At 42.3% G+C, this 23,958-nt stretch overlaps 1 protein-coding gene across 1 annotated transcript in view; it reads right to left on the bottom strand.

The window, feature by feature from the left end:
- Positions 1-20,895, bottom strand: part of LOC107384125 (receptor-type tyrosine-protein phosphatase S) — a 99,427-nt gene extending 78,532 nt beyond the window's left edge. The window contains exon 1 of the mRNA XM_054739092.2: positions 20,673-20,895. The gene's annotated coding sequence lies outside the window, so the exon portion shown is untranslated. The remainder of the gene's footprint in view (positions 1-20,672) is intronic.
- Between the last annotated feature and the right edge of the window lie 3,063 nt (positions 20,896-23,958).

Genomic DNA, 23,958 nt, shown 5'->3' with positions numbered 1-23,958 from the left:
ATGTCAGGCATTGTTTTGCATCTGTAATGAACTTTGTACTCAGTTTATTGAACTTGTACAGGTTTTATTCCCAACCAAACAGCACAACTCCACCATCTCATGATTGCTGCTTATCGAGACGGCGGCCTCCTTAAAATGTGAACTCTAGATGTTTCAACGGCTAAAAAGAAAATTTGATTTTAAGACACGCCTTGTTGGTGATTAAATTATGATTAGTTTCTTTCTGAGGTTAATCATTCAACTATAACCCTGGATAATCAGTATTTAGCCACGCCCTTTGTTCTGGCTTACTCAAAGGGAGTTTTAGCTTGAGGCAACAGTTTAATTAACTGATCATCTACAGCTAACAGGGTGAATTTTCTGAAATCTCCACTTTGATTTTCCACTATCACAGCAACATTCTTGCTGTTTTACCCACTTTCTAATCCCAACATTAAGAGAAAAGGACAGCACAGCTTTTCCTGCTGCACATCAGTGATATTGCAAAACTGGCTTTCCTGTTATTTTGCTCCACGTCTGAGTTTAAATCACAGTTACTAGGCTTTTTTTTAAATTGGATGCACTTAGATTTTTGTTCATTACATTTAAATGCCAGAACTATGTCAACATGCATTCAGGATGATGAACAAAAAGCAGGGAAGGGTGGGGAAAGTGATTAACCAAACTAACTTTCTCTTTGACCTCAATCTCCGCAGGTCTAGGATGGTGCAAAGCCGTTGTAGCCCAACAGTGGTGCAGAAAATTCACACCCACGCACCTCAAAGGGGGCACCAAGGTCAGACGGACCAACGCAACCACAAAGATGTACCACATAATGGATGGCCTCAGATGAGCCCAGCAACAGATGGACTGTATCCTGCTAGGCAGAAAGTGTATTACCTGGTTGTACAAAAGTACATAGAGCCGATTACTGGAAAGGTCAGGGTGGATCACAGCAAGGAGGAATTATTGCTGCTGGAACGAAGCATTGACATTAAAATGACTCGTAGCAAAACACTCCTCTTAACATTTTTCATCATGTGCATGAATTATAATCTATAAATGGCAACTTTGTTAAGGAAAAATAAGAACAATTGTTTCTTAAATCTAGTTTTAGGCGGGGTAATTTTACCAAAAGGCAGATTACATAATGAGTGACAGTAATCAAAAGTTAGCATCACTATGCTATATTTACCTCATTTTATGTTATAAATGTGACCAATAAGTCATTCAGTGTCACAAAAAATGAATGAAAACTAGGAATGCACAATGTATCGGCATCAATATCGGTATTGGCTAGTGATGCACCAATATTGATAAGATTGGCTGCACCTGGCGGTAAGGCGTTTCCTGTTTCCTGTTTTCAGTGTTGCACTCCGTGTAGCTGTTTGGTGTTTGGGGCTCGCTAAAGCTGATTTAATTTCTCTGTACTTGGATATCTCTGAGTTATTGTAGCACAAAAGCACGCTAAAACGCACATTTTCTGTTGTTCCACCTAGCTTTTAGGGAACCATTTGAGTCCGCACGCAGTTTATTTGGTACTGAACAGTTTGCTGCTCGTCCAGTTAGCTTAGCCTCAGCACGGCTATGGCTACTTCTGTCTCTGCTTCTCCGTCTCCTATCTTTTGCTCTCTGTGTCAGATGTTTAGTTACTCCTCTGCCTCCTTTAGTGATAATGGTACGTGTAATAAATGTAGCATTTTTGTAGCTTTGGAGGCGAGGGTGTCGGAATTGGAGTCCCGGCTCCGCGCTGTTGAAAAACCTGTAAACAGCCGTAGTTACTTAGCTACCGTGGGGCTAACTAGCTCAGAACAACCCCGTAGCGACCCTCCAGTGGAACCCGAGCAGCCGGGACCTCAGGCCGGCTGGGTGACGGTACGCAGGAAGCATAGAACCCAGCCCGTGGGCCACCACCAACCCGTCCACGTTTCTAATAGATTTTCCCCGCTCAGTGACGCACCCACTGACAAGCCGACTCTGATCATTGGCAGCTCCATAGTCAGAAACGTGGCATTAGAGACTCCAGCAACCATAGTTAAATGTTTACCTGGGGCCAGAGCGGGCGACATTAAATCTTATCTGAAACTGCTGGCTAAGGATAAGCGTAAATACAGTAAGATTGTTATTCACGCTGGCGGTAACGACATCCGGTTATGCCAATCGGAGGTCACTAAAATTAATGTTGCTTCGGTGTGTAAGTTTGCCAAAACAATGTCGGACTCCATAATTTTCTCTGGCCCCCTGCCTGATCGGACCAGTGACGACATGTTTAGCCGCATGCTGTCCTTCAACCGCTGGTTGTCTAGGTGGTGTCCTGAAAACAACGTGGGCTACATTGATAATTGGAAAACTTTTTGGGGAAAACCTGGTCTGATGCGGAGAGACGGCATCCATCCCTCTTTGGATGGTGCAGCTCTTCTTTCTAGGAATATGGCCAGTTTTATTAGTCCTCCATGACAACCCAGGGTCCAGACCAGGAAGCAGAGTCGTAGTTTAACCCACCCCTCTGCAGCTTCTGTACTGTTACCCACCCACTACCCCATAGAGACAGTGTCCTGCCCACGGCCAAAATCACACAGATTAAATATCAGGCTTAATAAAGCAAATCATGGAAATCTCATAAATATTAGAACAAATTCAACTGAGCAGAAAACTAGAAAAATTAAATGTGGGTTGTTGAACATTAGATCCATTTTTTCTAAGACTTTGTTAGTTAATGAGTTGATTTGTGATAATCAGATCTCTTTGCTCTCTCTCACAGAATCCTGGCTGCAGCAAGAGGACTATGTTAGCTTAAACGAGTCGACTCCTTCAAATTATTTAAATCATCACATTGCTCGAAGTACAGGGCGAGGAGGAGGAGTGGCAACCATTTTTCATTCGGACTTATTAATCAGTCCCTTACAGATTAATAGCTACAGTTCGTTTGAACATCTTATTCTTAGTTTTCCTAATCCAGATTGCAAAACTGTAAAACCACTCTTGTTTGTAGTTTTATATCGTCCACCAGGCCCTTACTCTGAGTTTTTGGATCAGATCTCTGATTTTTTATCTGATTTGGTGCTAAATACTGATAAGGTCATTGTAGTGGGGGATTTCAACATTCATGTGGACATCGAAAATGATTGCCTCAATGTAGCCTTTAGCAATATCTTAGACTCAATTGGTTTTACTCAAAGAATACATAGCTCCACCCACTCCTGCCATCATACACTGGACCTTGTTCTGACTTATGGCATTGAGTGTGAGGAAATAACAATCTTTCCACATAATCCAGTCCTCTCGGACCACTTTCTGATAACCTTTGAGTTTTTTATAACTGAGTTCTCGAGACATGAAAGTAAATTTCACTATAGTCAGTCTCTATCTGACAACGCTGTTGCGTCTTTTAAATCAACTGTTCCATCTTTACTGTCCTCAGCATCTCAGAGGCATGTAGAAAAGGGCAATATTTTCAGTTCTAGCCCCTCACAAATTGATGCCTTAGTTCATCATGTGAATTCCTCTTTACGTGTGGCATTAGATGATGTTGCCCCTTTAAAAAAGAAGGTAATTAGGGACAGGAATTTGGCTCCCTGGTTTAACTCTCATTTACGAGCCTTAAAACAAAACTCTAGGAAATTGGAGAGAACATGGCGCTCTACGCACCATGAGGAGGCCTACCTATCCTGGAAAAATAGTCTTGTGCTTTATAAAAATAAGCTTCAACAAACTAGAACTGCTTATTTTTCAGCATTAATTGAGGAGAATAAGCATAATCCTAAATTTCTTTTCAGTACAGTTGCTAAACTTACACAGAATCGTAGCTCTGAGCCATCTATTCCCTTAGCCCTCAGCAGCAATGACTTCATGGGATTTTTTGCAAGTAAAATTAATTCTATTAGAAACAAAATCTTTAGCATCCTCCCTAATGCGATTTCTTCTTCCTCAGTAAGTGGGGCAGCTTCAGAGGTGACTCTAGAACCTCATCTGTGCTTGAACCGTTTTGATCCAGTTGAGCTTTCAGAGTTATCAAAAATATTAGCTTCATCTAAACCTTCAACTTGCATTTTGGATCCAATCCCAACCAAATCATTTAAAGATGCATTTCCTTTGGTTACTGCCCCCATTCTAGATATAATCAATCTATCCTTAGTAAATGGGTATGTACCACAAGATTTTAAGGTTGCTGTAATCAAACCTTCACTTAAGAAGCCTTCTCTGGATCCAGATGACCCAATGAATTACAGACCAATATCTAACCTTCCATTTTTATCCAAAGTCCTGGAGAAAATAGTGGCCATCCAAGTATGTCAGCATTTAAACACTAATGCTCTGTTTGAGGAATTTCAGTCTGGTTTTAGAGAGTATCACAGCACTGAAACTGCATTAGTGAGAGTTACAAATGATATTCTTATGGCCTCAGATAAGAATCTTGTGTCTGTTCTAGTCTTGTTAGATCTCAGTGCTGCCTTTGACACAGTTGATCACAATGTTCTTTTAGAAAGACTTGAACATGTTGTAGGGATCAAAGGAACAGCGTTAGGGTGGTTTAAATCCTACCTGTCTGACAGATTTCATTTTGTAAATGTACATGACAAATCTTCTTCATACTCCAGGGTTACTTGCGGAGTACCACAGGGTTCAGTGCTTGGGCCAATTCTTTTTACTATATATATGCTCCCAATTGGTAAAATCATTAGACAGCATGGGATAAACTTCCACTGTTATGCTGACGATACTCAGTTATATTTATCCATTAACCCTGATGAACCTAATCGGTTGGGTAGATTACAGGCTTGTCTTGAGGACATAAAAAATTGGATGACTCTTAACTTCTTGCTTTTAAATCAAGACAAGACAGAAGTTCTCATCTTTGGACCAGAAATCCAGAAAAGGAAATTGCTTAGCCAATCGCCTGACCTTAATGGCATTACATTAATCTCCGAGAACAAAGCAAGGAACCTTGGTGTTATCTTTGACCAGGACATGTCATTCAAATCCCAGGTTTCACAAGTTTGTCGGATTTCCTTTTTCCACCTTCGGAATATTGCTAAGATTAGAAGCATACATTCCAGGAGTGAAAAACTAGTTCATGCATTTCAATCAATCAATCAATCAAAGCTTTATTTATAAAGCGCCTTCCGCAACCCTGTCAGGAAGCCCAAAGCGCTGACATTTTTTACATAGCTAGCTGCATTTATTACATCAAGACTGGATTACTGTAATTCATTACTCTCAGGAAGTCCACAGAATGTAGTTAAAAGTCTTCAGCTTGTCCAAAATGCTGCAGCTAGAGTTCTGATGAGAATTAAAAAGAGAGATCATATCTCTCCTGTCTTAGCTTCCCTACATTGGCTACCTGTTAAATTCAGAATAGATTTTAAGATCCTTCTTCTCACATATAAAGCTCTTAATAATCAAGGTCCATCATACATCAGTAATCTGATTGTTCCATATGTTCCTAAACGAGCACTTCGCTCTCAGACTGCAGGTCTACTGGTGGTTCCAAGAATATCTAAACTTAGGATGGGAGGCAGATCTTTTAGTTATCAGGCTCCTCTCCTGTGGAACCAGCTCCCAGCTTTAGTCCGTGAGGCAGACACTTTGTCTACTTTTAAGAATAGGCTTAAAACATTTTTATTTGATAGGGCTTATAGTTAAAATCTGATGTTAGCCTAAATCTGGACAAGTTGGGGATTACAGGGAGGTGGAGTGTACAGTCGGTAAAGACGGCTCTCCCTTGCCCTGCCTCCAACATGCCTACATCTAAATAGGATAGATTATCCAGAGGTAACTCTGTAGTTATGCTGCTATAGGCTTAGACTGCTGGAGGACACACTGACCACTTTTCACACTCTACTGCTTTCTTCTACAGTCTGCTCTTTAACTGTACTATTTTGTGCAATTTCAGCTGTTAACTTTATTTTCTCTGTAAGTGTTTTTATCCCCAGAAGAAGCTACAATGACGTTCTGCACAGATGTGGTGGCCTCATGGAGGGGGCCATCGACTAGCACACTGCTGCTAACCACTAATACATTCTCTCTCTCCTGATAATAACTTTTTGTTTTCATTGACTTTTGATGTGCTAATACTAGTTTATCCATTTAATTATAGATCCACTAGGATAAATACAATAAAGTTTATCTTTCACCAAATAAAATATTTACTAAGACATCACAATATAACTATAGACACATTACTTGTCTTTGTGTGTGTGTGTGTGTGTGTGTGTGTGTGTGTGTGTGTGTGTGTGTGTGTGTGTGTGTGTGTGTGTGTGTGTGTGTGTGTCTGCCTGCTCTGTCTTCTCGATCCCCAGTGAGCCGTGGAGGATGGCTGCTTATACTGAGCCAGGATTCTCTGGAGGTTTCTTCCTGTTAAAAGGGAGTTTTCCTCTCCACTGTCGCTGCATGCTTGCTTAGTATGAGGTTTGCTGTATAGTCACTGACACTAGTCAGTGACTTGATGCAATTTGCTGGGTTCCTTATATAGGAAACATTATTTCTGATTGGCTTAATGAACTGTGAATTGGAATGTTTATTATGTGAAGTGCCTTGAGACGACTCTTGTCGTGATTTGGCGCTATATAAATAAACTTGAATTGAACTTGAATTTGAAATTTTTGGGCCGATACCGATATTAGGATTATTATCATGGTCGATAACCGATATTTGCCGATACCGATATTAGGATTATTGTCATGGTCGATAACCGATATTTGCCGATACCGATATTAGGATTATTGTCGTGGTCGATAACCGATATTTGCCGATACCGATATACTGGCATCAATGCTTCTAAAATCAGTAGATTTTGTATAGAATGAAAATGATTAAAACTGAATTTATGTTATTATGTATACACACCACACACATTTACACTTCTGAGATGATTACAATCGCATGTAATCATCACAGGGTTTCCCCCAGCACTTCATAAGCCTGGCGGTCTGCCAGGCTTTGCTTGGCCACCTGCCAGGCTAAGCATCATGCCCCACTCCCCTCCCCGACCCTACTGTGCCCGCTGACATGAACGGTGCAGCAAAACTAGAGCTCTCTATCAGCTGATACTGGTGAGAAACTGCAGCGGAACATGTGCAACACCCCCCACCCCCCCACCCCACCCCCAAGGCCGAATCCACCAGGCTTAACTCATTTTCTGGGGGAAACCCTGCATCACATGGCTAAACAAATACACATCACCCCCCTAACCCCAAAATTCCACTATCTCCACTCCGCTCCGGCACGAACTCCGCAGCAAAAACGGTCCCGTTGTAGTCAATCAGAGCTATTTCACTACTGTGGCCATGCGGCGCAGTGCGCCGCCCGCCATTCCGCCATCCGGCAAAAATAGGATCGATTCTATTTTTGAGGGACGCCGGAGCACCTCCGCACTCAATGGACAGAAATCACAACCGCCCAACAGGAAAGGGAGCAAGCACAACTTCCGTTATTTCACAATAAATGGATAAACAAAAAGCATTTTTTTGTTTCATATGCACAGGTTTAACAACTTTTAACAACTATCAATGGCGGTTGAGCTTTAAATGCACAAAAATAAGCCATAAATACAGTTTCTACTATCAAAGTAGTCACACTTTGTTGATCCAAACACTGCTGATCTCTCAACACAAATGATGGGCAGATTAAACAGTTCATTTCGATGCTTCTTCCACACAACGGGTGTTTGGATCTAACTTCCGCGTTTATTGCTCGGACTGTATCGCAAGATCTCGAAAATCCTGCGCATGCCTGTTTGCGCACCTCAGGTCTCCGCACCGGAGCGGAGCCGTTGTAGAGCGGGTACCAGTAAAAATTGAGTTCAAAAGCAAGCGGCAGCGGAAAGCGGGGGCGGAGCGGAGATAGGGGAATTTTGGGGTAACCCTCTGAAACTGATAAACAACTGGAGAGAAGAAGGGAAAAGTATTGATTGTTAATATCGGCCCGGTTTAATTTATCGGACCGATAACGATATGTTAAATAATGACTAACATCGGCCGACATCGATATTGATGCCGATATATTGTCCATCCCTAGTATCAGCCAATGTTCGTCATTTTTTAACATATCGTGAAATATAAAACTGGGCCAATATTGACATTAACAATAGTTTTCCATCTCGTTTCTGTTTGTGGATCGGCGTCAGAGGGTGGGGGGGGGGGGTGATGATGTGTAATTGTTTAGTCATGTGACAGTGAGGGTATTCATCTCAGAAGCATAACTGTGTGTAGAGTGTGTATAATAAAATTTTGTAAATTCCACTTTATTAAAACAAAGCAAAGCATTAAAAAATCAGCTTGCATAGTTTTCAGTTTATACAAAATTAGCTAATTTCAGAAGCGTAAATCGGTATTGGCAAATATCGGTTATCAGCCATAACAGTGATATTAATATTGGATATCGGTATTGTCCCCAAAAAATAATATAGTTGCATCCTTAGTGAAAACCTTTCAGCTTCCATCTGCTTCAGCTGAAAAGATGAATTCCATTTAAGCCTCGACTGACAGCTGAAAGTTTGTAACCCAACAGTAGAACAAGATAGATCTGAATCCAAACACAGACACCTTCATAACGTTTAAGCAGCTGAACGCGGGCCCAGCTCACAGACGCCCGAGCATTCGCTGTAATTTCTCTAAGCAGCCTCTCACTCTGCTGCCTGCTTCCTCCTCAGACGCAGCCGATCATCTGTGCAGCGGCTCATTACGCAGGCTGATGCTTGAATTCTTGTTAACTCCCTGTCCAATTAGCATCCGAGACTGGCAAAGACACTTACCCTAGGAAGAGAGTACTGTACATACATACTGATGTCCACGTAATTATGCACATGCATGTACATGCCTAATAGTAAAACTGTGCTGACATCAGAAAAGCAGGATCATGTATCATTGTCCAGTTACGGTGGCTCAATTCCAAACTCAAATGTAATTTGTGTGATTGGAACTAAATCTGAAACACATTTATTTTGAACACACACAAGCACCACTAGTCGTGACATGCTATAGCCAATTAGGGAGCTTCCTCTGAGGCAGGACAAAGGCTCTCTGACAACAGAGCACCTTCCTTCTCCTGTTATCGTCCTGGCCATCTTTACATTTCAGCTGCTCCATGCTAACGATACGTGGCAGCTATTTTTACCACCCACTGAGCTCTTTGTTCTGTTTAAATACCAGCACAAAGACACAGATTTCCTATAATAAACCAAAAAGGATGCACCCAATAAAATAACTGCAGATGGATAAATCTCCTTGCCGAGCCACGGAACGGAATATTAAACAAAAACAACACGGCACGACTCTGCCACTGCTTGGTCCAAACGTTCATTCACGGCTACCTTGTGCGCTGCAGACTTGAACCAACTATATTTAATTAATTTTCTGCTCATGTAAAGATCCCATTGGGAGATCCTTATTAGTTTGCTGGAGATTCATCCTTTTGTTTGCCAAGAAACCCACTCTCTCCTGAGTATCTGCTGCCATGGTATCACCTGTCTGCCATGATCACATGATAAATTGTCCACAGAGAGCTCATTAACTCACAACTGCAAGACTGCTCTGCAACAACAACAAGGCCATTAATAGAGCATTACAATGCATTTCACAATCCATACTGTTTGGTGTTTACTTGGACATGGTCAAATGGCGGATCTATAGCTGGGATAATAGAAGGTTTGTTTTATTAACTAAAAGGAATCACTTCTACGCCCAAAATTAAATGTGAGGGCCTAAATAGACTGTTATGGCGTATGTATCGAGTCTAATACATTTAATTGTGATCTCTAGTGAAGATCTTAAGGATCATTAAATGCACCATCAGATATTTCAATCTTAAGTAGAAAAATGCTTGTCTGAGTGGCCAATTAGGCCTCTGACAACACAAAACAGAGCTGAACAACAGAGATATGCTGGTGAATGAATCCTATTTACATGCCACACAGACGACCACCCACAGCAGTTCTGTCACTAACCAGCCATTGCATGACTTCCTGATGGAGATGAGATTTGTGACGCCAAATGAATTTCTCCTTGAGGGACGATAAAGTTGTGAATAGAATTGAAAACGGGGCTAATGGGCTAGAAAAGGTGCATTTGTCCTCCGTCTGGCAGCAGAAATCAGATGGAGAGTGTGTCTGGGTAAGTGAAGAGATGAAATGCATGTCAAGGGTAACAGACTTGCACATGGGTGCTTTGCACGAATGACTAGCCATTACTCTCACCTCCGTCAAATCCTTCATCCAAACTGGCATCCCTCGGAGCAGTAAGGATGGAGCGATCATGAAACGCCACAAACAAATGTGAGGCTGTATACAAGGGACATGTCAACCGGTCCCCCCACCTGCACCTACATGCATGCAAACACACTTATCAGATGGTGTGAAGTGCTCCTGCTGGCTCTGAAGGGTGCCTAATCTTATAGCTTTTAAGTTTTCTGTCTGGGAGTTGGGATGATAGAATGGAGCCACAAGTTTCCAGGGGGGGGATCCCCTTTCCACCCTGCAAGTCGAGGTGACGTTTTTTAGAGAGCAAAGCTATTTTACTGATACAATGGAAATGTTCCCTCACTGTCAGCAAGCTTAAGAAGACAAGCTAGAAATTATTCACTTGTAAAACTGGAAAAATGAGGGACATTTAGTTTGGAAAAAAAATACACAAATACTCAAACTATTTTTCAAGGAGTTTCCTTACCAGGGTATGGAATAAACAGCAATATAATGATATGTTAGCTTTAAGTTTGGAACAAGGACAGGGAAGAGGAAATGAACCACAAGCTGTGCATCTTTCAGGCATTCATTCAAAGTCATGATATTCCGATTATATCCTGTATTGTAACATTCTTTTTTGTTGTTTGCCTCTCGTCCAACAAGAACATTGGCAGTAGCGCCTACCGTTAGCAGTAGCTCAGACTAGTGTTAGTTCAGGGTAGCGTTAGTAGTAGCTCTCCTAGCGTTAGCAGTAGCTTAGACTGGTGTTAGTTCAGGGTAGTGTTAGTAGTAGCTCTCATAGCATTAGCAGTAGCTCAGACTAGCAAGAGTTCAGGGTAGCGTTAGTAGTAGCTCTCCTAGCGTTAGTTCGGGGTAGTGTTAGTAGTAGCTCTCCTAACTTTAGCAATAGCTCAGATTAGCAAGAGTTCAGGGTAGCGTTAGTAGTAGCTCTTCTAGCGTAAGCAGTAGCTCAGACTAGCGAAAGGTCAGGGTAGCGTTAGTAGTAGCTCAGACTAGCGTTAATTCAGGGTAGCTTTAGTAATAGCTCTCCTGGCGTTAGCAGTAGCAGTAACTTGCCTAGCGTTAGTAGTTCATGGTGCAATTGATTTGTCCTTAGAACTCGAAAATCCCCACTTCCGAGTAGGAAAAATCAAATGAAACACCTTCCAAAGTCAGACCTCCCAGTCGGAAACTCCAAAGAATTTCAAAACTCTAACCTTGACAACCAAAATGGCCGCTCTCCATATCGACAACAGTAAGTTATGGATGAAATGTGTTTATTTTACAAGACACACTTATAAGAGTGCATTTAAATCAATGTTACATGTAGTGCTTCCAAATAAAAGCTTCTCTTCAAATATTTTTTAAAGATGAGCTTTATATGTGTTTATTAGTCATCTGTGTTCATTGAGAACTAACAAAACAGCAGCTTTCGAGGGCGTCGCCATATTGGAATCCTGACCTTTCCGACTATAGTGAGCCTACACGGCCATCTACTTTCGGACCATGGGTCCCCAGAAGAACGAAAAAATTAATGCAAGTCTAAAAACGCTATTAATTGGGCTTATTTAGTGCCATGGATTTCACATTTGATGTCTGTTTTAAAGGCACATTTTGATACCAATAACGCGCTTATTTTCGAACAGGGAAGCGCTATTTTAGGTTTTGTGTGAAAATAAGTCCAGGACTACAAATGTGCATCACGAAAGTAACGTCATCAAACCAGACACAGAGAAAACTGAGGGAAAAGGACTGTAAGTTCAGCAAATTTCCCACAGAGGGAAAGCACCACCAAAAATCTGATAATTTTCTTCTTCCGGCTCTTGGAGAGTACAGACGCTTTTTTCTCCTCTCCCTCCCTCCTTATCCCAAGGCTCTTTGTCCTGTCTTGTGTGCACGGCGCTTTCTGCATTTTTTCTGGAAACTGGAAATGATTAAAAATGGATCTGGTCAGTTGGTCTCTCAATGCGATTGACAATTTTTTTTCAACGATGAGAATGGGAGAAGGGGCTCCTGGATGCCCCTCTGGGACAGAGCCAGCTGGGTATATCATGGACTCCTGGAAAAAGTGGAACCTGAAATGTCTCTCTCAATTGTCTGTAGAGGATTCTGAAGATGTTTGGATATTCGTTGTTTTGGTGTCGGGATTCCTGCTGTGTGTCCTGAGCGGTTACCTGGCTGACCGGAAAATTAATGAGCTTTTGAGGAATATTGGCTCAATCCCGGAGCTCAGGGATGGAATGCATCGTGCTGTGAACACGCAAACTCATATAATTGTCGAGATGAGTCGTAAGCTTGGAACTTTGGCTGGGATTCAGGCTCTGGCACAAAAGGTGGATACCATCAAGGAGCGAGTGGACAGATGAGCACGGATTGGGATGGATTAATTGCGCCATTATTGGATCTAGAGGGGTGGTGGACCAACAGAACACTAAGGCAGAGAGGAAATTATCTCTGTCTGTCCCCAAAACTATTTTTTTCTGAATCTGGTGCCCTTGGAGCCTGTGAGGCTGAAGTGATAACTCCACCCTCAGAAGAAATGTGGAATGTTGCCGTAGCTATGGAAACTCTTTCTCCCTATCCCAGCCTGGGCGGGACTGTGACCGGTGAAGACCGTGGAACCGTATCTAGGAGTCAATGTGCTCTCTGACCTATTATCTCCCTCCCCTGTCCAAATGGAGGTGATGAGCGCTGCCCCATGCGGCTGCACGCACTGAAGTGAGGAGAGTCCCAATCCTACCTCCCCACTTAGTGGACACTTATTTTGTGTAATGTCTGAAGTCTGTGTGCATATCTGTCTGAGGTGTTTTTTTGCAAAGCAAAGCTGCCCTCTCTGTGGAGGGTAACTCTGAAGTGCCTTTTTTCCCTCCCCCTGACTTTATCCTCATATAAACCCTCTTGATCTATTACGGTAGCGCGACTCGGGTTGCGAATGACCACAGTCACCAATTCTTGTCATGTGTCTATGTATGTCTGTCTAATCTCAGAATTGTGTGTACTGAAACAATAGAATTTCCCTCTGGGATTAATAAAGTATTTTAGAATTTGAATTTGAATTTGGATGTGGTAAGTAGCAGCTACATTAGGAGAGAGGAGATTATGTGCTGACACCACATTTGTGACGTGCTAATTTCTGGTGTGTAGTCATGCTAATTACAAACTTTTACAAGCTGATAAATCTCAAAGTATGTGACTAGCATGGTCGAAACACCTATCATTACTTTTCATTTAAATTGCAGTGCAACTTATGTGCAATCCAGGGCGCAGGCAAAGCAAATTAGAAATTTACGTTTTTAGTCCCATTGACTTGCATTCATTTTTTCGTTCTTCCGGAAACCCATGAGCCGACCGGGCAGGGAGGAGAATAAAGGCTGATTCATGCTTCTGCGTCTGCGTCAGTGCGGAGACACGCAATGCCATTATCCGTCCTTGCTGGCCTGCTGGAGAGCCCCGCAAGGATGGACTGAGTCAAGCTATCTTTTCTAAACATCTGTCCGTCGAGACAGAGAACGCAAACTTGTGATTGGTCAGGGCACAGCTGTCATCTCCACCGCCGCCTTTGCGCCCTCAAAAACATAAAGAGAGCCGAGAATAACTAGCGGCAGACACGGAGAAGCTTGAAGAAAACCTCGCGAAAAAACTCTAAAAATATGAACATTTACTTCTCCTGTGACTGGAGGTATGAAAAGATACGCAGCAAGTGTTTTGTTTGTGGATGGAAATGACAGGAAATGTGGGTTTAGAGGTGGCGAGCGCATGAAAAGGTGAAGGAGAATGAGAGACAAATTTGTCAGTGTTAAAAAGTCTCTTACATACAAAAAACACAATGTAAACACACTATCTTGGACCGATACATGACAGGATAACACAGAACAGCGCTACGGCCTCTGTTGTCCTGGCGGGGAATTTCTTTGCAACACTCCCCAGGAGACGGAGAAGTATGAGAGCAAAACGCTTCCGTCAATCCGTGCGTCTCTGTCCCTTGCGGAGCTGACGGAGAAGCATGAATCAGGCTTTAGGCCCCCTATGGCACAAGAGCACGGTTAACTCTGGTGTGATGTCATTCCCAGTGATGATTTCTGACTTCTGTGGTAAATCGAATGCACCATCCATCAGACTAGCATTAGAAATAGTTCAGACTAGTGTCAGCAGTATCTCATATTAGTGTTAGTAGTAGCTCTCCTAGTGTTAACAGTAGTTTGGGCTAGTGTTGTTCTGTGGTTCAAAATTCAAAGATTTTGTACAACAACAACAACAAAAAAATCCCAAAATAGTCACAGGATAGTTAGAACCGTGTCTCAAACCAGTCTTGATCCCATTTCAGTCAGCACAAGAAATGTTACAGAGCTTTCAGAGGGGTTTGTGACTACATTGTGAGTAAAATTAGAAACCTAACAAATAATATAACTCCATCCATCTATCCATTTTCATCCGCTTATCCGGAGTTGGGTCGCGGGGGCAGTAACCTAAGGCGAGAGGCCCAGACTTCCCTCTCCACAGCCACTTGGGACAGCTCCTCCGGAGGAATCCCAAGGCGTTCCCTGGCCAGGTGAGAGACGTAGTCCCTCCAGCGTGTCCTGGGTCTACCTTTAGGTCTCCTTCCGGTTGGACGTGCCCGGAAAACCTCACCAGGGAGGCGTCCAGGAGGCATCCTGACCAGATGCCCGAGCCACCTCAACTGGCTCCTCTCGAAGTGGAGGAGCAGCGGGTCTACTCCGAGTCCCTCCCGCATGACCGAGCTTCTCACCCTATCTCTAAGGAAGAGCCCAGCCACTCTTCGGAGAAAACTCATTTCGGCCGCTTGTATCTGCGATCTCATTCTTTCGGTCACTACCCAAAGCTCATGACCATAGGTGAGGGTAGGAACGTAGATCAACCGGTAACTCGAAAGCCTTCTGACTCAGCTCTCTCTTCACCACAACAGACCGGTATAACGCCCGCATCACTGCAGATGCAGCACCAATCCGCCTATCGATCTCATGCTCCAGTTTTCCCTCACTCATGAACAAGACCCCGAGACACTTAAACTCCTCCACTTGGGGCAGGACCTCATCCCTGACCCGGAGAAGGCATTCTACCCTTTTCCGAATCAAGACCATGGTCTGAGATTTAGAGGAGTTGATTCTCATCCCAGCTGCTTCACACTCGGCTGCGAACCGCTCCAGCGAAAGCTGAAGATCACGTTCTGATGAAGCCAAAATAATATAACTTTTTCATTAAAATATAGCAACAAAACTTGTACAATCATTGCCATTTGTTTGCAATGATGTCACACTCCCCACATGACCTGCATGATTTGGCCATATATAAAATTTTTGGAACAAATTGACCAATTTAGTGTGATTGCAATTAAAATAGGCAGTCTCTCAATTTCTCTTCTCCAGGTGGCCAGAAATAGTCCTGGTTCTGTGAAACACTTACTGACAACATCTTTGATCTGAAAATAATCATATTGCTAATCTGCTAACGGTTAAATTCTGCTATATTTGTTTATGCTTCTCTTAATTTAGTCATGTGTGACATTTTTTGCCTGCTAAGACTAATACAACAGAATTTCCAGATTTTAAACCTGCAGCTGAACTAGGATCAGTTAAACGAATGACCATTACCTAGTGTGTCGGTAAAAATCTCAAAACTCAAAATTCCCAAACGGGTATTTCATGCATAACTAATCTCCAGGGTGGAATTCCTTCCAAATGAAGGAGTGGGACTTGTCAGAGCGGTGGTTTATTGGACGTTGTCGTACATTAGCAAAACATTATCACCTGCTTGATAACGAGCTAAAGAGTCACGAGTGTTTGACCAGAGCTGAGGGTGAGCAGCTGCAATCAGGAGAAAGATAGAGATAGAGGCAGAGCTCATTAGCATATTTATAGATTTCTGCATTTTATATTAGCCAAATGTTGCCTATTTTAGGGTTTAGGGCAATTGAAGCTATAAATTAAAGCATGGAGGGGTGGTTTTCTAAGAAAGGATATCATTTGTAATTTTAATGATTTGAAATGAGATTTTAAATCTTTAATCAAAACCGGTGAGTTTAAATATAGAAATGTCAGAAAAGGTTGAGCTTTAGGAGGATGTGTTGCCATTTTAGCCAGTCTTTTACATACGTGTATACATTTTGTTAACTAAAAGATGAACTGACATTTATTCACAGCTCTCAGCCTGCAGGGATCAGTGTGGATCCGACACACGCCTTCCAAATAAAACATAAATCTCTAAAAACCTGCACGTGTCCTTTGCCAAGCAGCATACAACATAATGGCGCAATGTTCTGACACGCATGGGTTAGAAAAGATTCATGATGGCCATAAGGGTGTAATTTTGCTCCAACGCATTAGGGTTTATGTAACTTCATTCCACTAAATAAAGGAAGCCAAGTAAAGTCATATAACTTTATGATCTGCAAAAATCTCACTCACTGCTGTTTTGGCATCAACCCAATGTAAATGAATTCACCCTTAACTGCATATACTTAGCATGCAGTGAGAGGAGTTTTTCACTGCAGAAGCTGAAGATACACCTGAGGACTTGTCAAGCGCTTGAAGCAGGGTGCATCAAAGATTCCAGCGTTTGAACATGCATTGGCGGCTAACTGCGCACTTCAAAGCCGGTAATGCCCTCTCTCTTTCCAGGTTCTGATTATTCAGATTGTCTCGTGCTTTATCAGCCCTCTCGTCAGTCTGCTGTACCTCACTAATGACTCCTGTCAGTCAGGGATGTAACTGTCAAACTGTGTCAATAGCTGCAGTGCCCTCCACCCATGATTGGATAATGAAGTGCACACATCAACATTTAGCCATTTGTGTTGCAAACAGAAGGAAAGCTGTGAAACTACATTCTGGCGTGCAACACGACTTCTACAAAAGAGGCTTTCTGTGAAGCTGGGTGGGAAGAATGAATGCGCTGTTGGAGCGGGGTAGATCAGGGGACAGCGAGACGGCATCAACAGCAACCCTCTTTTGCATAAGACAGGAGACAAGAAAAGGGAGTGGCCTAACGGAGAAGGTAACGATGTCTTCGGACGTGATGGCAACTATGATGAGAGGAGAGGAAAATGGCTGAAGACAAGAGGTGGAGAGGAGGAGGAGGAGGAGAGGTAGAGCCGAGCGGTGTGCATTATTCATCCCTGCTGACACATCAGAATCTGTGATTCATCAGGAGAAGGGCATCAGTCAAGTCACAACCTATCTTTTAGCCTTCACTCATATAAGCACACAGAGACATGGTGAACACACGCATAATTGCAAATGGCCTCGTGGCTGAGGAGAGATAATTATGGGTCTGGCTCTGCAGAGGGATCCTCCAAAACAGACACACTCGTATTTACATAAGCGAGCAGGTCTGCTGGATATCTAACATGTGTTTATGGAAATAGAACTACTCAGAAAGACACCGCTCTTGGATCTATATTTATTATGCAAATGATTCTTTAAAGGTTTTATATAACCTTGATAATTGTATTAAATGTAAATTATAGGAATGAAAACACGATCTGGTAAAAACATAATTGGTTGTATTTTAGCTCAATTTTATTAATGTGTTTCATTCCGTTTTAGCCTTTGCCGTTCACCTAATATTAATCTATTTTATTCCAGCTTTTATCTGGATTTACCCCGCTCAGATTTTGTGTTTTAGCCCTACACTGAAGATGCTATAACCCTGCAGCTTTATGAAAATATTGAAGTTTGCTTTTCAGGAGCATAGATTTTCCTTAATTTAGTTATTTGTGAAGCAGAAATGTCTGTATATTGACAGTTTAGTTTATTTGATTCTTTTCAGTAATACAAAAATACAAGTTTTGAACTGATTTAGTTAATTTCACACACTAAACCTAACATTACCTTTGATTTTGTGTTTTTCCTGCTGCAGGAACAAAAAGTACCTTGCACAACGTGCGTTGTTCTAAACTGCCCTATCAAATTAAATGACTTGGAAAAAAATATATAACAGCCTATACTGTATGTGTAAATGTTTGTCTCACAGTCTTAGAATTAGCTTTTGCACATGTCTAATGTTGGATGTGATTACTATTTCTGCACAAAGGAGCTGCTAATGACCAATATAATATGGTTATGTGCTGCAAGGCTGAAAATAAAAAACACTTTTTTAAATTTGGACCTCGTGAGTGATGACATTTCTCACAGAATGTGACCAAACATATTTAATGGTGTGAAATTTACTCTAAATAACAGTAGTGAAAACTCTTCCAGCAGGAGCCAAACCCCCATTTTTAATTCATGAATCCAGTTTGGCCTAAAGTTCTTGGTTAGACAGCAAAATGTGCAAATCGGCCTTTTTAGTAACATAATTTATAATATACATTAAATGCTAGAGATGTTCAAATCCCATAAAGCTTCAATTGAAAACAGAAAAATATAATTACGCTCCAATTTTTCATTTCTTTCTTATTTTTTCAGCAATCAAACATTTTTTCAACACAATTGAGGCTCTGATGATGGCTTCAGTGCAGATCAGTTTTTTTAATGGTATCCTTGAAGTCATTTCAACCCTTTTTCCTGAGTAGCTTCATTCTGCATGTGGGATTATCTCCAGCAGCAAACAAGACAAGCAGAGCAGCCAAAAACATCCCTGTTTGAAGCTTTGAAAAGGTCAATTAATATCAATGCCAAGACAACAACAAAGTGTCTACTTGTAATACAGGTGGCTACGCTCCAAGCATCAAAGTTGCTCGCCTTTATGTTCTCCTTCCTGCCAGCTGACATGGTGCAAAGCACAGCTCACGGAGTCTGCTCAAGAGATTATGACAAAAACACACACACACACACACACTACATTTAAGGACGATGGGAGGAAATGACACACAACACAGGGCAAGGAATTCGAAAACTGGGAATAAAACTTCAGCGAAGGCTTTGACGTGAAACTGAAGCTGCTCCAGAAGGAGGAGGTGGATGGATTTTACAGCTGGATGTGTGGACGGAGCAAAAACTCGCCAAGCGCACGCCATCACAAATCATGTAAGGATTTACCAGCCTCGGCTTCTTATCAGCACCTGTAACTAAATACATGTACCGGTATCTTCAGCTATGATTGGAGGCAAGTGTGTATCTACTTTTCATGGATGTAATTTTTGGGGGGGGGATGGGGGGACATGCCCCCCCCCCCCCCCACACACACACACACACACTTTTTCCAAAGTCAAGTTTTTACCCCTGCACGTTTTACCATCCAAAAACAATATTACTTTATATTAAATTGACACTGGTTGAGCTCTAGGACCAAGCAGAAAACAGCCGTTTGTGTTGAAGCCTGTTTCCCAATAGAACATACTGTAAAGATACCCCCCCCCACACACACACACACACACACTTCTAAAGTGAAAATTACGTCCATGCTACTTTTGCTGATTTAGTTCACGACCTTTCAAAATAAGACAAATCCCTAGATCTCCGTTTTTCCTCAGTATTCCATTTTGTCGTTGGACAGAGTGAGGATGAAAGACGATAACAATCAGGAGGTCTATATTAACGGGAGGAATCCATGCGTAAAAATGACTGATTAAAATAATTAGGGTTGTGGAAATGGTCTGGAACAATAACCAGCAAACGCACGGCGCCTCGGGGAAGAACGCGCATCTGTGAGTGAGGAGGAAGACCTCCCTTGGATTCACCTCAGCACAGCAATTTTCCACTTAACAGGAAGCCAAACTGTGAACAGACAGAAAACCCTAAAAGACTCAGGAGTTCCCTTGAGATCCCATAAAAAACAAACAAACAGCATCCTTCAGAATAAAGGTGTCAGGATGAAGAGGTGCTTTTATTAAATTGCATTTTGCTTGCATGCATGATTGGCTCCGTCATAATCACATCCTTCGGACTGTAATTCGAAACACTCAGGAAGGGCAGGTCTATGGATGTATAACTCATAGCTGCAAATTGTAAGTAATGCTTGTGAGCAGCTGCAGCCGCCACTCCATTGTCTAGAACAGTCCCGCTCAATAAGTCCCTCCACTTGGCCACCTGGTACCTAAATTCTCTCTGGTATTTACATGCATTAATAATGAGTCCATGATTGCATCCCCAGAAATGACATTCTGTGACTTCTACTTTCACATAACTTTTCAAAAATCTTACATAAAATGCACGAGTTAAGCTGTGCATTTAATTTTTTATTTGGTTTTGCAATTAAAGTCAATTTTGTGCCTTTTCTGCACGACTTAAAATTCCCCTCAACGCAAGCCTGACTGAGGCTTAAAATAAAGCCTTTTAAAACGAGAGAGGATGAGGAACAAAGGCTGTGCCAGGCTGCACAGGTCCCTGCAGCCAACAATAAGGAGAAGACAGGAGAGCACTCCTGATCTCTGCCCAAACCCTCAAAAATAAAAAAGGTGCCGTAGATCTGAGAGCCAACACAAAGAAGAGTCTTGTGTCTGAGGGAGGAAAAATGCAGAAAATACCCCCGCCCGAGATCTGCTCCTACATTTTTAAGTTCCCAGAAAGGCTGGGTGGGGTGCACCGCTGCACACACTCACACAGGCACCGATGCAGCTCACCTTGGCGTGAAGTGCTCGCTTTTCTGATAAATTCATGTGGGAAGGTGTTTGCGGCTGCTCCTTGGAAACAGCGGGGAGGCACGTAATCCAGCTGCAGCGGAGCTCCTCTCAGGGACAGGTCTGCCTCTGTGGCGGCTGCATGCTCACATCGCATCCGCCTCTTGGTGCGTGGCAGTCGGCTGACCGAGCTCTGGAGGTGGGGAGGTCACGTCGGCTCCTCAGCCCTTTCCTTGGGAGAACATCGCTTCTCGGTCGGTCACAGATACTGCTCCTCTACCTTCCTTCTTACTCAATGCCCTCCTCTTTCTCTCCCTCTCCTGTATCTTCTCCCCTCCCCCCTCCTCCCCCTACACATGACGTGATGCAGCCAAGAGATCTCCAATAGCAACCGCACCCCCCCCCCCCCCCCCCCCCCCAATCACCTCCCATTACCAGCTCCCATCAGCCCGAACACCTCCTGCTGTCCCCCGAGTCGCTGACTGGAGTCAGAATGGTCTCGTGTGTCCCCCGGGGTCCACACTGGTGATAAGCGCCTTGCAGCCCTGACGTGGTGTTTAACAGCAGCTGCAGGACGGAAGAATCCAATATTATCTCCCGCAGAGAGGAACTCCTGCAGCTGGACGCTCATGTGAAACTTAATGTTGAAAAAAAAAAGGTGCTTTATAAAAAGTCGTTTTTGTTCTGCTACTCATATCACTTTAGAAAAATAATTTTATTTTTAACCGGATTTTCCTCTGAAACCTGCTGCATCAGAAAGCTGCACATCTTCTGACCTCTAGTGGAGGATTTGAGGACTACAGATGTCAATGGTTTGGACTTTTATTTTATGATATATATATATACATATATATACTTTTAAAAATTACCCACTAGCCAGAAACTGCTCCAGTTTCTAAAAAAAATAACTAATTTACTTTCTGTTCAGCTCAAAAGTCTACTACCTATCTTTTGAGAATTATGAATAAGTCATATTTTACGTTTTGTAGGCACCTCTGAACAACCTCAACTGGGAGAAAAAGAGATCAGTTTTGTTCAGATTGAGCTAATGTGCAAGTGAGGCCAGAGGTATGGTGGGTTACTAACTCCAATGTCATTGTTTGTTTATGGAAAGGAAATCATTTAATAATAATTAATATTAATATATTCTTGAATCTGGTCTGGAAGTACCCTGAGATGCACACGAAGTGCTTTAGCTAGCTTCTGTTCCAACGCAGGATTCAGTGTAATCCACCAGGTAACGCTAACGTGACGGGTAAAAAAGGTTAGAGGTGTGCTTTCATCAACCACTTCGACATTCTGAGAGTATTTTCAAGATGGAGGCAATCCACATTCGAACCAGACCCACTCCGACTAGCCGTTAGCTTGTCAACCCAGTCAGAACAAAATAATATTACTCAAACTGAGGTTGTTCAAGAATACATCTACAGGTAATTTGATAGCAAGTCATTACCTTTTCTACAAACCACATCAAAAATATGCTGTTAATTAAACATTAATAAAATGTTTTTAATTGATCCTCAAAAAATAAAAAATTAGGCTTCACTTTAAAGATTTGTTTGTATTTTTAAATCTACCTTTTCTGTGTGATAAAAATACCTGTGAGACATGACTTCTTTAATCAAAATACCCTCATATAACCTTGAAAATCTTAATTCAAAGGGAAAAAAGTGAAGCATCTACAATCTGATCTTTAAAAACGACGGCAGGTTTTTTAGTACAGATTTGCTCGTATTTAGGTCACACGGCTCCACATTTTTTTTAGCCACAAGGGTGAATTCTGAGGTGTTAGAGGCTGCTGCTGAAGGTTGTTCTGACACCAGATTTCATGCAGGATTTAGTCCTTCCTTTAGACCCAGAGGCAAACCTGAACTTTCACCAACATGGATTTTTTATTCTACTTATTACAAGCACACATTTAGCTCCGTCATCTATTGAAAACATTTAACAGTTTTACTTTCTTTGTGCCTTTTGATGTAACGATGTCAGAATCTCTCAAAGAAACACAAAGCTAAGACTGAACAACATATTTCATGACAAAGGCAACAGCATTTGAGCCTTTCACTGGTTTTTAAAGGACAAAGACTTTCAGGTTGGTTAATTTTCTTAGTTGCTTGTGACACCTAGTGGCTGGTTTTCATTAGAAGAAGAAGAAAATATCATTTCTATAGCGCCTCTCAAGATAAAAATCACGAGGCGCTTCACAAAAACAAAAAATTTAAAAATTGTAAAAATATAAAAAAGCATTTCGAAAATGTTTAAAAATATATTTAAATTGAGCAAAAATAGGCAATTGTGATTAAAAAGTAATGTTAAGAAAGAGAGAGAGTGAATAGGAAAGAGGGAAATCAGTGGATCCTGAGGAAGGTGGAATAGGTGGGGAGAGCAGAATAAAGAGAGAGTGGTGAAGAAGGTCATACAAGAGCCAGCTTGAACAAGTGAGTCTTCAGCTGCTTTTTGAAGGAGACCACTGAGTCCACTGATCTCAGGCTCAGGGGGAGAGAGTTCCAGAGTCTGGGGGCCACAGCAGCAGATAATCTGTCACCTTTGGTCTTTAGCCTGGTGCTGCACAACCAGTAGGCTTTGATCACTGGACCTCAGGGACCTGCTGGTGGTGTAGGGACTAAGAAGATCACCAATGTAAGATGGTGCTTGTCCATGTAAGGCCCTATAGACCAGAACCAGGATCTTGAAATGAACCCTGAAGTTGACTGGCAGCCAGTGAAGCTGGAGGAGAAGCGGGGTGATGTGGTTGTGTTTGGAGGACTTGGTCAGAAGCTGAGCACAGGCGTTCTGAACCACCTGTAGACGGTTCAGGGAGGTTCTGCTCAGACACGTGAAAAGAGAGTTACAGTAGTCTAAGCGTGAGGAGATGAAGGTGTGGACAACTGTCTCAAGTTCAGAGTGAGACAGAATGGGACTCAGCTTAGCAACGTTCCTGAGATGGAAGAAGGAAGAGCGAACAAGAGAACTGACATGAGACATTACAGTACATGTGCTTACACAGGGCTGATTGATAAGATGAGAAATTTCTCAGTTGATGTGTGAAAACTTGTTTGCAGAAGCAAATTCTGATAAATACAAAATATTTACGACTTTGAATTCTTTCCTGCTAAACAAATCTGGATCAGCAAGTTAATTTTACATTTTAATAATCATGACTCCATAAAAGCTGCCCCCTGGCTGAAGAAAAGGTCAGAGGTCATGTCTCCTATATTACACCTTTTGAATTAAACCAGCCTCGAGTTACAGGAAGGAGTTGCTGCTTGCAGGGACACCAGCGTTTCGC

Source organism: Nothobranchius furzeri, chromosome 11 (genome assembly GCF_043380555.1).
Source record: "Nothobranchius furzeri strain GRZ-AD chromosome 11, NfurGRZ-RIMD1, whole genome shotgun sequence".
Taxonomy (NCBI): domain Eukaryota; kingdom Metazoa; phylum Chordata; class Actinopteri; order Cyprinodontiformes; family Nothobranchiidae; genus Nothobranchius; species Nothobranchius furzeri.
This window is presented reverse-complemented; position numbering and strand designations above follow the sequence as displayed.